At 39.3% G+C, this 9,754-nt stretch overlaps 1 long non-coding RNA gene across 1 annotated transcript; it reads left to right on the forward strand.

Annotated features, from left to right (window-relative positions):
• The first annotated feature begins 3,038 nt into the window (after nt 1–3,038).
• On the forward strand, nt 3,039–4,759 carry LOC141621326 (uncharacterized). Its single transcript, XR_012532229.1, has 3 exons — nt 3,039–3,138; nt 3,936–3,993; nt 4,563–4,759. It is a non-coding gene; the product is annotated as an uncharacterized LOC141621326 (long non-coding RNA).
• Nucleotides 4,760–9,754: the final 4,995 nt, after the last annotated feature.

Below are 9,754 nucleotides of genomic sequence, written 5' to 3' on the forward strand. Positions count from 1 at the left end.
ATAGTGTCCTTATATGATGATATTAGCACACATGTTCAGTATTTATGTATCTTAACAAGTGATAAAATTAAAGTTTAGTTGATAACATTGTTGGCATGATAGCATGAGTGAAATTGAACAGCTTAAATTGGTTCCTAATCGAGGGTGAAATATTTTATACGGGTCCAGTTGTTGCATATTTTATATGTTTGGCATGTTGTAATATCTCTGGTGTATTCATCATATTTGTATAGCGGTCGGGTATATATAAATATAAAACTATATTATCATATTTTGGTAAAGTTGGTGGCGTTAAATGTTAACTTGATTGTTCTAATATACTCGCGTGAATATTTATAATAATTATGTTTAAATGTTTACACATGGATGGTAGAAATGAGTATGTCTAAATGTTCACACATGTAGGATGTCATCTGAGTTCTCATGTCTTTTATGTGAGTCTGTGTGCCTATAGTTATACTTATTACTTCATTGCATTAATTTATTTCAGTTGAACCTAAACTTATGATATAATAATAAAATAGTGTTGTTGTTCCTTATTGGGTATGTTCATAGTTGTATTGTCATGAAATGCTAAGGTGGTTGTTGCAATTGTCACGATATTTGAAATATAGTTGATATAGTTACGATATAGTTACGATATTTGAAATATATTCTCGAACCGTCGAATTATAATGAGATAACCCTTTGATGATTCACATGTCATGCGTATGTTTAAATGATAGTCGTTATAGTTACGTTTAATTGAGCCGCGAGTTGCCTATTTGTTCAAATCGTGCAAACCAGAGAACTTGTTCACCTTACTAATCTTTTGTCATAGATAATGTTTTACAAGTTATATGATGGTATATGTACATGTTTAAGTTGTTTATGCGATATCTTTTATTTTTCTTTGAAAATGGATTATACTGAGTTGATGGATACAATTGAATGGTATGGTTGCTAAAATGTTAAACATATGTGTGATATGGAAGTAAATTTGTTGTTATTGTGAATCATATAACTATTAATACTCAATTGTAATTTCAGTTGTTTGGCATCTACATTATTAAGTTAATTACTCATGACGCACAGTCGATGGTTCCGTAAGGAGTTTAACTGGGAATTTTATAGTGTGCCTCCGATCTAAACTAATAATCTTCTTATATTGACTATATGGTTAGACTCTTGTCTAGTTCTTATGACGTGATAAATCGTTTTAAAATTTAACATGTAATTGAGTTGGTACTTATACTTTTGTGTGACCATGCAACCTGTGATAAATAGATCTGTAATAAAGAGGTAAAATTTTGATTGAACACAGTTAAATTGTAGTTACTTGCTTTACATTATGGTACGAATCGTATGCTTTGACGAGACGTCACCAGGGAATGTGTACTATCTAAAAGGGGTCTCCGATTAAATGTCAGTAGTCGTGTTAGCCGTGAATATAATCGAGTAAAGAAGTGCGACTAAAATCCCGATGTTGAGGTAATAGTCGTTCATTAGTAAAGATAGGACTGAAATGAATAAGATGAACCTGTAAATTACGAAATATGAGTCGGCACCTAAGCTTGTATTGTTTGAAGGAATTGAGTTAAGTTTATCTGATTTTGAGTTAAATGGATTCTATGGACGACTCTGTTATAAGATTTATGTTAAGAAAGTTATTCACCGTCCGGTATGAAAGTAAAAGTTTTGAAAATGAAGTTAAATTTTGTCGTGTGAGTATAAATTGAATGAGATTCCGATTGTCCGGTTGTATGGTTTCATGATATTTGCTAGTCTGGGGAATGAAGCTAGAACGGAGTCACAAATAGTAGGTTAATTTAGTCATGTTGTTCTTTCATGTAGTGAATTGGTGGGTTGTGGTTAGTTACGAATGTCAAAACGGGAAATGTAATGTGGTGATTTAAGTGAGTTGTGTGTTAACATGGCATGTTGATATTAGCATGATATGTAATGAATATTTGTAAAATTGGTGTAGTTAAATACATTTAATCTTTTATGTCATGGTGTTGGGTGCAGTTTAAATATATTTAACACCAAGAATGAAATTTTATGTATGATAGTATTGTATGTTAACTTTCCAATATCGTTGTTTACTCGCTTGACTGACTCGACCAATAAGCTTGTAAAATTTGCCAATCAATGTGCATTCGTCATTCGTCATTCGACCAATATTTCTTGGAAAATATGCTATTTGACATGAACCATATGTGAGCACCTAAGCATCTTCATCTTTGTAACCTGAGTAGTAATGTATAAATTAGATTGACAAGCAAATCCTGTGAATGTTATTGCATGTATTGATTGATATGAAGAGTGTTTAGATTAATACTGAAATGTCTTAAGTTATTCAACGTGGCTTTTGCTCCGATCCGTGGCGATGTGCTGATGCAGCAACAACTGTAGCTTCCTTGAGAGAGCTTGTATATTGATTGTCTTTAGTAGGGATTAGTTAACTTGAGCGTGAGTTGTGAATCTTTTATCCTCTTTCAGTTGTTAGCAGTAGTTTGAGAACTTTTGTTATAATAATGAAGGTTACGGGGACGTAACCATGTTTAAGGAGGGTAGGATTGTAAAATCTTTATACTTTCATGTGTGATTTCTCAGTTTGGCTATATTGGTTATGCGTTGTGTGGGTTATGTTGGAGTGTTACATGATGTGTTTCTGTTGTGGTTAAACTTCGGGGACGAAGTTTATTTTAAGGAGGGTGGAATGTAATACTGCGTTTAATATTCAATTTGGTGGGTGCCTTACATACCTTTGTATATGCGTTTCATAATTCGTTTGCGTTGGTTGGTAGAGAGGGTAAACTTCGGGACGAAGTTTCTTTTAAGGAGGGTAGACTGTAATACCCGGTATTTTAATATGATATTATATTAGGCCGAGTTACCAGCTGGGTCGTGTAGCGTATTTGTGACTCGGGTAATTATGTGACTCGGGTTTTAATTAATCTAACTAGGCTAGGCCCGTATCGTCTTAATAGTACCTATCCTATATGTATAACCCATCTAACCAAACCCTAATCTCCCTATCACCATATTCATTTTAACCATGAGAAAAGAGAGAAAAGAGAGAAGAGGGAGCCGTGTGTGAAGGGAGCCGCGTGAGGCATTGCGAGGCGATTTCTCAGCCTATTCTCATCCTATTTCGTAAGTAGACTATCCTATTATCTCTTTATTCAATTATTAGCATAATTATAGTAGTATTGGGATAATTTTCGTAACCCTAGAATTGGTTTGGGGGTTTTTGATTATAAATTGTATGAGATAAATGAATGGAATAGTTACAGCAATTTACAGATTCGTTGGTCTGTGTTATTTGAGTGTTTTACCTGTCTTAAAGTCGTGGGATGCAAAAAGTTAAAAAAGAGACTCATGTTTATTCCAAGCCTAGTTTATGGCTGTGAAAATTGGTAGCATTTCACCGTGTAGTTTTTCCTGAACAAATTATTTGTGAACGTCTATCTAAAAAGTCCGCGAATCAGTAGAGGCTGAAAGATTACTTCTAAAACATAATTTAGATATTGAATTGGTGCTAGGTCTTTTTCATATATTTAATTTAAAGAGTTTAGATGAGTTAGGCGTTGGTTTTACTTAGAAATCATTTGTCAACCTCGTTTTATGAATCAATACTTTTTATGCGACGGTTTCTGTCAGTTTTTGGAAATCAGTCTGAAAACCCTTGATAAGTTTGGAATTTGAGAAAAACACGTTAGATATAATTTGTAGCTAAGACTCATGGGGTTCCAATTCAATTGGCCTTGCATCAATTAGAATTTTCTGGAATTAGTTATTCATTTTATACCGAGTCTGCCATGTGCAGGAAAATCAGGAAAAGTCGTGTTTGTTCTTTAAGTTGATATTCCTATTAAATTACGATGAGTCTAGGTTATGTGAATGATTAATTGACTGAGTAGGTGGTAATTATACATAATTATGTTATGTAGGTGATGGATATGTGAAGGATCATAACTGATTGCTTGTGCGTGCTTGGATTGCGAAAAGGTAGGGAAATACACTTGACTTATTATCGTTGTTGTTGAATTGTGTTGACTTGTTGTGTTTCATATGACCAAACTGTGAACGTTGACTTGATTCGTGGTTGTTGATTCATGTTATGATTCATATACTGGAATGTGCTTGACTGAATTGATCGTATTGAGTATATTATCACAACATTCGGTAACCGGCATGATTCTATGATTTACCAGTTCAATGATATACATATTGTGTTGCATTAATTTCTTGAGCATTCATATGCATTGGAGATGGAGGATGTTGTGGTGATGGGGTGTGGTGATGATGATGTTGTGATAAGGCCCAGGCGGGTTCTGCAGGACTTGCCCTGGTGTCCTCAGCTGCGAGCTGGCAGATCGGCTACGGTCGATATATAGTCTACCGGGGATCGGTATGGCTGGGTTGTCCGGGTTATGAGATATGAGTTGAGATGGAGATGGAGGTGACGGAGGAGCATGCATATCATACTTTGTTGTTTCATTGTATTCCCTACTCAACCTCGTGGTTGACCCTGTGTATTCGTGAACACCTGCGACGATCCAAATATTGGGGAGCAGACTTGACAGGTTTAAGAGATAGGACGGGAGCTTGATGGGCGTGAGACACTGGATCAGAAGACTTAGTAGCTAGATCATCATTTAGAAGACTTTCACTTTTGTTTATGTTAGTTCTTTGTAATTTGATGTAAAAGAGGTTTTGTAATAATTAAGTTAAGGTAATTATATAATTTGCCTTGGAGTTTAATTTGTTATTCACTTCCTCGAGAAACCGAGATGGTAACAGTCCGGTTTATTAGGGAATGTCTTGATAAAGGCTCCTTCATAAATCAGGGTGTTACAATACAATGATAAAGATGGAAACTTGCAATGGATTACACCAAGTAGGGAAGGATTTAGCCTTCCATAGTCTTCAAAACCCAAAGAAATAAAGAAAGATTACAACTTTGCATCAAAATAGTCTTCTAAATTACTACAAGCTTAAACCCTTAAGAATGATATTAGAAGAGATGATATGATGGTAGGTGAATGTTTTAGGTCTTCAAACTCTCGGGTATTTATAGGCCTTCACGAAAACCTAGAAAGATTTTCACTTAAGAAGCCCACGAACGAGATTAGAGAAACCCGCAAAGCAGAGCTGCGCAGGCTGCGCAATCACTGTTCCAGCCTGCGCAAAATTGCGCACCTGCGCACCCTGTTTGCGCAGGCTGCGCACTGGCTCGCATTTTTGGACTTCTATTTTCCACGAGCTAGACCTCTTCAATTGCCTTCATTTCTTCTAGTCTTCATTCCTACTTCTCCCAACTGGTTTCCGGGTTACAAGTGATCCTCTTGTGCCTTGTCTTGACCTTTGAAAGGTGCTCTATTGCCGCTCGGGTTCCATGCATAAGGATTGAGTGTTCAACCGAGTAAAAATGCACAAGTTACCACCATATAACCAATTGCCAATTGTTAGGAAAAGTGTACCAAAAGACCCATATTAAAAGACACGAGGGTGATAAAATCACCCTCTTAGACCGACACAATACAATGCTATCAAACTCCCCCACACTTAGACTTTTGCTAGTCCCGAGCAAAACCCGGAACAAGCACCCGTAAAGTCTACAAGAGGGTGTAGGAGCGAATGATCTCTCTTCCCTTTCCTCTTCCTTCTTATACCTCCCTCAAAACACAACCACCAATTAAAAAGAAAAAGAACTTGACTCAAATTTGACACCACTCTTCACTCACTCCCCCGCCTTATTTCTCCCTCAAACACGGACATGACACACCACCGACGCCGACTCATTACGCAACTCCACCCTTCTTATATCACCAAAGTAGAAGTGGTCACTCTTGCCTTATCCCAAGGCAATAGCAAAGTGACCTAAACAATCCTCCAACTCATTCATCTTCCCCTTATATCACCCCCTTATCACTCCAAGCAATGCAAGTCATGCTACTAAGTTGGCCAAACACCAACAAAGATCAACAACTTAGTAGCCAACATGAAAAACCACCAATTTGAAATAAACTTTTGTGGCACAAAAAGAAATTAATTCCTAAAGCTAGCCTCCTTCCAAGACCCTCCTTATCACTCCCTTCTTGTCCCTCCATCTTTTTGGTGTTGCATTTTTCAATTTTTCGATTTTTTTGTTTGAAAATCCCTCATTTTGCCCAAGGTGCCCTTTCGGGTTTTCACCTTAGCTTTTTCCTTTCCTCTCATCGGTGGCTCGCAACTCGATTCTTCATTTTGCCCGGAATGCCCTTTCGGGTTTTCATTCCGTCCTCGGCCACCTTTTCCAATCTTGCCTAGGTGCCCACCCTTGTGGGTTTTCACCTAGCCGGAATTTTCAATTTTTTTTTTTTTTTTTTTTTTTTTTTTTTTTTATTTGCATTGACTTGAAAGACAAAATTTACATATGTTACAATTTCTCACTCCCCCACACTTAAATTTCACATTGTCCTCAATGTGAGGGAGTGCCAACTTCTTCAAATTTTTAGTTGGAGGGGCCCGAGCCTTCGCCTTGCTCATATGCCCCCCGGTTCATTCTTCTTCTTTCTCTTCTTTCTCTTTCTTGTTGGGCCCTTATGTAGGCCGCATTGACTTGAGCTTCATTGATGGTGGGTTGATAGGTTGGTTCATTTTGATGAAGAGTCATGCCGAAAAGGCCTTGAATAAGGCCAAAGGAGTCTTCATGGGCTCGAGCGTCATAGTAAGAGTCCTCAAGGTATTGGTGGTGCCTTTCGTTTTGCACCCCAAATTGTTGACTCACTTCTTCCCGCCACTTGTTTTGCTCTTGCCACATGGCTTGATTTTCCGCCCAAGCTTTGGCACATTGTTGTTGCCATGCAAGAGACTCCTCCTGCCTCTTGGCAATGTCTTCAAGAATTTTCCTTTGGGCCAATTCGGCCTCATCTCCTAACCTTTTATGTTCTTCAAAAGATCTTCGAAATTGATCAAAACTCTCCAATCTTGGCGCTTGTTGTTGTTGCCAAGAATGGGAGCTCTCAACCCTCCCACTAATTGCTTCCAACGTCCCCCGGGTGTCCTCAAAGTACTTAAACATTTGGTGTTGCCAAGGTGGTAAAGGTGGACTTGAGGAACCCCCGGCCTCAAACATAGGAGTGTCTTGAGGCGGTTGGGAGGAAGAAGGAATGCGTGGGGTCTCATGGAAGCCCCCCTCAATTATCTCAACCTCTCTTTCTTCTTCTTGTTGGGGATCACGGGAAAATTCAACGGCTCTCCTCTTCCTCATTTTTGGTGGGGGTGGGTTGGGGAGATTGCCCTCGGTGGGACAAAAGAAGTCCCGGGCTCGTGGTCCACTCGGGAGAGGGCCATTCAAAGGTAGCTTCATGTATTGTACACTCCCCTCCCCTAACCAATGACAACTCCATGGAACCGTATCCAATGGAAGAATCATGTGAGTCTCTACCAACCCCGCTTCATTGTAAAGGTGATTCCCCCACACTTGAGGTTGCTCTTCCGGAATATCCCCAACCAAACTAGCCACAAAAAGAGTGACCAAACCTCCACAATTAATGCTTCCTTTCTTTTCACGTTGCTTAGACGCACCAACCACAAAAAGCCTTGCCCAATCCAAGACTCCCTCCCCTCGGGCAACATCGCCCACATACACTCACGGACCCCATCATTGAGTTTGGTAGGCTCCCCCATCGTAAAGAAAAAGCATGAAATCATCCGTGTAAGAATCCGGATGGGGGGGGGGGGGGGGTTGTGATAGAGGATATCTTGTCATTGTTTGTCCGGGGTGTTTTCCTTGTTAGGGCAAACCAAGTATCGTCCAAGGCCGTACCCGGTAGGTTTAAGGGGGAGGGTGGTTTGGTGATTCTCAAAATTTCCCTCACTCTCTCAAGGGGTATGGTATGCCAAGTTTTGTTCAACCTAAAGCTCACTTGCTCACTCCCTCTTTCCCCCGTGAGTTGGATGGTCGAGAGGAATTCTAAGGTGTAGGCGGGGTATGTACGAGGTTGAAGGTTAATGTACCTCTCTAACCCCACCTTGGTGAGGAAGGCAAGGGTTTGGTCAAAGATACCCAAATCCCTCAAGGTTTCCGGGTGAAGGAATTTGGAAACCGGTAGGGGCTTACTCTCAAGAAACTTAAAGTAAGCTTTAAGGTTGTTTGGTAACCCTTCATCCCCCTTAAAAGGTTTGGGTGGTGCATTGGGTGGAGGTTGGTTTGAGGATTCACCCTTCTTCTTAGACTTTCCCTTGCCAAGACCAAAAACCATCTTGTTCTCTTTTAAAAGAGCAAAAACAACCACTTAAAAACAACCAAAAATCTGAAAAATATTCTAAGGGGCAATTCAACAAACACCTTGTGTGCACTAGTACAAAATTGTGTAGCTAAGGTAATTTTGTTGAATATTTGCCTTCCCTAACAGAAAATGATTGCCAACAATCCCCAAACAAGCAATTACAAGCAAGAAATCAACTCAACTACTCAAAGGAAATCGAATTGAATAAATTTAAGACAAAGATAATGAAGAAAGTTGTTATACTTTCCCGAAAAATCCTCAATCTTGCTTGAATACGGAAGAATGTTGCATAAAAACCCCTTTATAACCCAGAAATCCACTTGAACAAGCTTCAAATCAACCCCGAAAAATTCTAGGGTTTGGGAGATTGGGGGATTTTTGTCAGAAAATTGGAGATTTGATGGTGTCTTTGATTCCAAGGATGAATTTGGTGAAGAAATTGGTGATGAGAAGTAGATTTGTTGTTGATAAGTAGTGATTTGGTTGGATTTTTAATGAATGAGAGGAGGGAAGTTGGGTTTTTGTCGAAAAAAAACTTGGGTAAATAATGAGGATGGAACACGGGCTAAGAGAAGATAAGGAATCAAAATTACAGACCTGCGCAGGCTGCGCATTTACTGTTCCCGCCTGCGCAATTTTGCGCACCTGCGCAACCTGTTTGTGCAGGCTGCGCCTTGCTTCGCAGTTTTTCCTTTTGTTCGTGTATTTCCAAATTCATTGCTTAGCCACATTTTTACCCATTTCTTCTTGTTCCCTTTCCCTTGGTCTCTTCCAATAACTTTGTCCATTAAACCCGACTCTCATCTCCTCTTGGGCGCGCCTTCCAAGAGGGTTCTTGCAAATCACTATATCATTAAACAAACCTCAAGTGCCTTTTTACATGTCAAATGCAAATGAAATTTATTCAACGAAAATTAACATGCGAGTAAATAAATTGCGGAAGGAAATTGCGGAAATAAACTACTCTAAGAAAGCAATGAAATAGGGATAGAATATTTACAAATTTGCCGTTATTTAACGTCGATGGCTCGACTTAGTCAATGTTGGAGAATCAATCTTTGTAAATTGGATCTTCTAAAAGAAGATCCTCTTCGCCTTGTAGCTCGATTCCTTTGTAGTAATTCTTCAACCTTTGCCCATTTACCTTTATCACTTTCCCCGAGGTCGGGTCTTCCACCTCCACCGCTCCGTGGGGAAAAACCTTCTTGACTTTTTAAGGTCCATACCACTTTGACCTTAGCTTGCCGGGAAAATTCTTGAGGCGACTTTGAAAAACCAACACATCTTCTCCCTCTTTGAAAACCCTTCTTGTGACCATCTTGTCATGCCAAGACCGAGCCTTTTCCTTGTAGATGCTAGCATTGTCATAGGCATTGTGCCTAAGCTCTTCCAATTCTTGGATTTGAAGCTTCCGGTGCAATCCCGCCTCATCGACATTTTGATTAAAAGCTTTGATCTCCCAATAGGCTTTGTGCTCCACTTCTACGGGAAGG

This window comes from Silene latifolia, chromosome X (assembly GCF_048544455.1).
Source record: "Silene latifolia isolate original U9 population chromosome X, ASM4854445v1, whole genome shotgun sequence".
In the NCBI taxonomy this organism is placed as follows: domain Eukaryota; kingdom Viridiplantae; phylum Streptophyta; class Magnoliopsida; order Caryophyllales; family Caryophyllaceae; genus Silene; species Silene latifolia.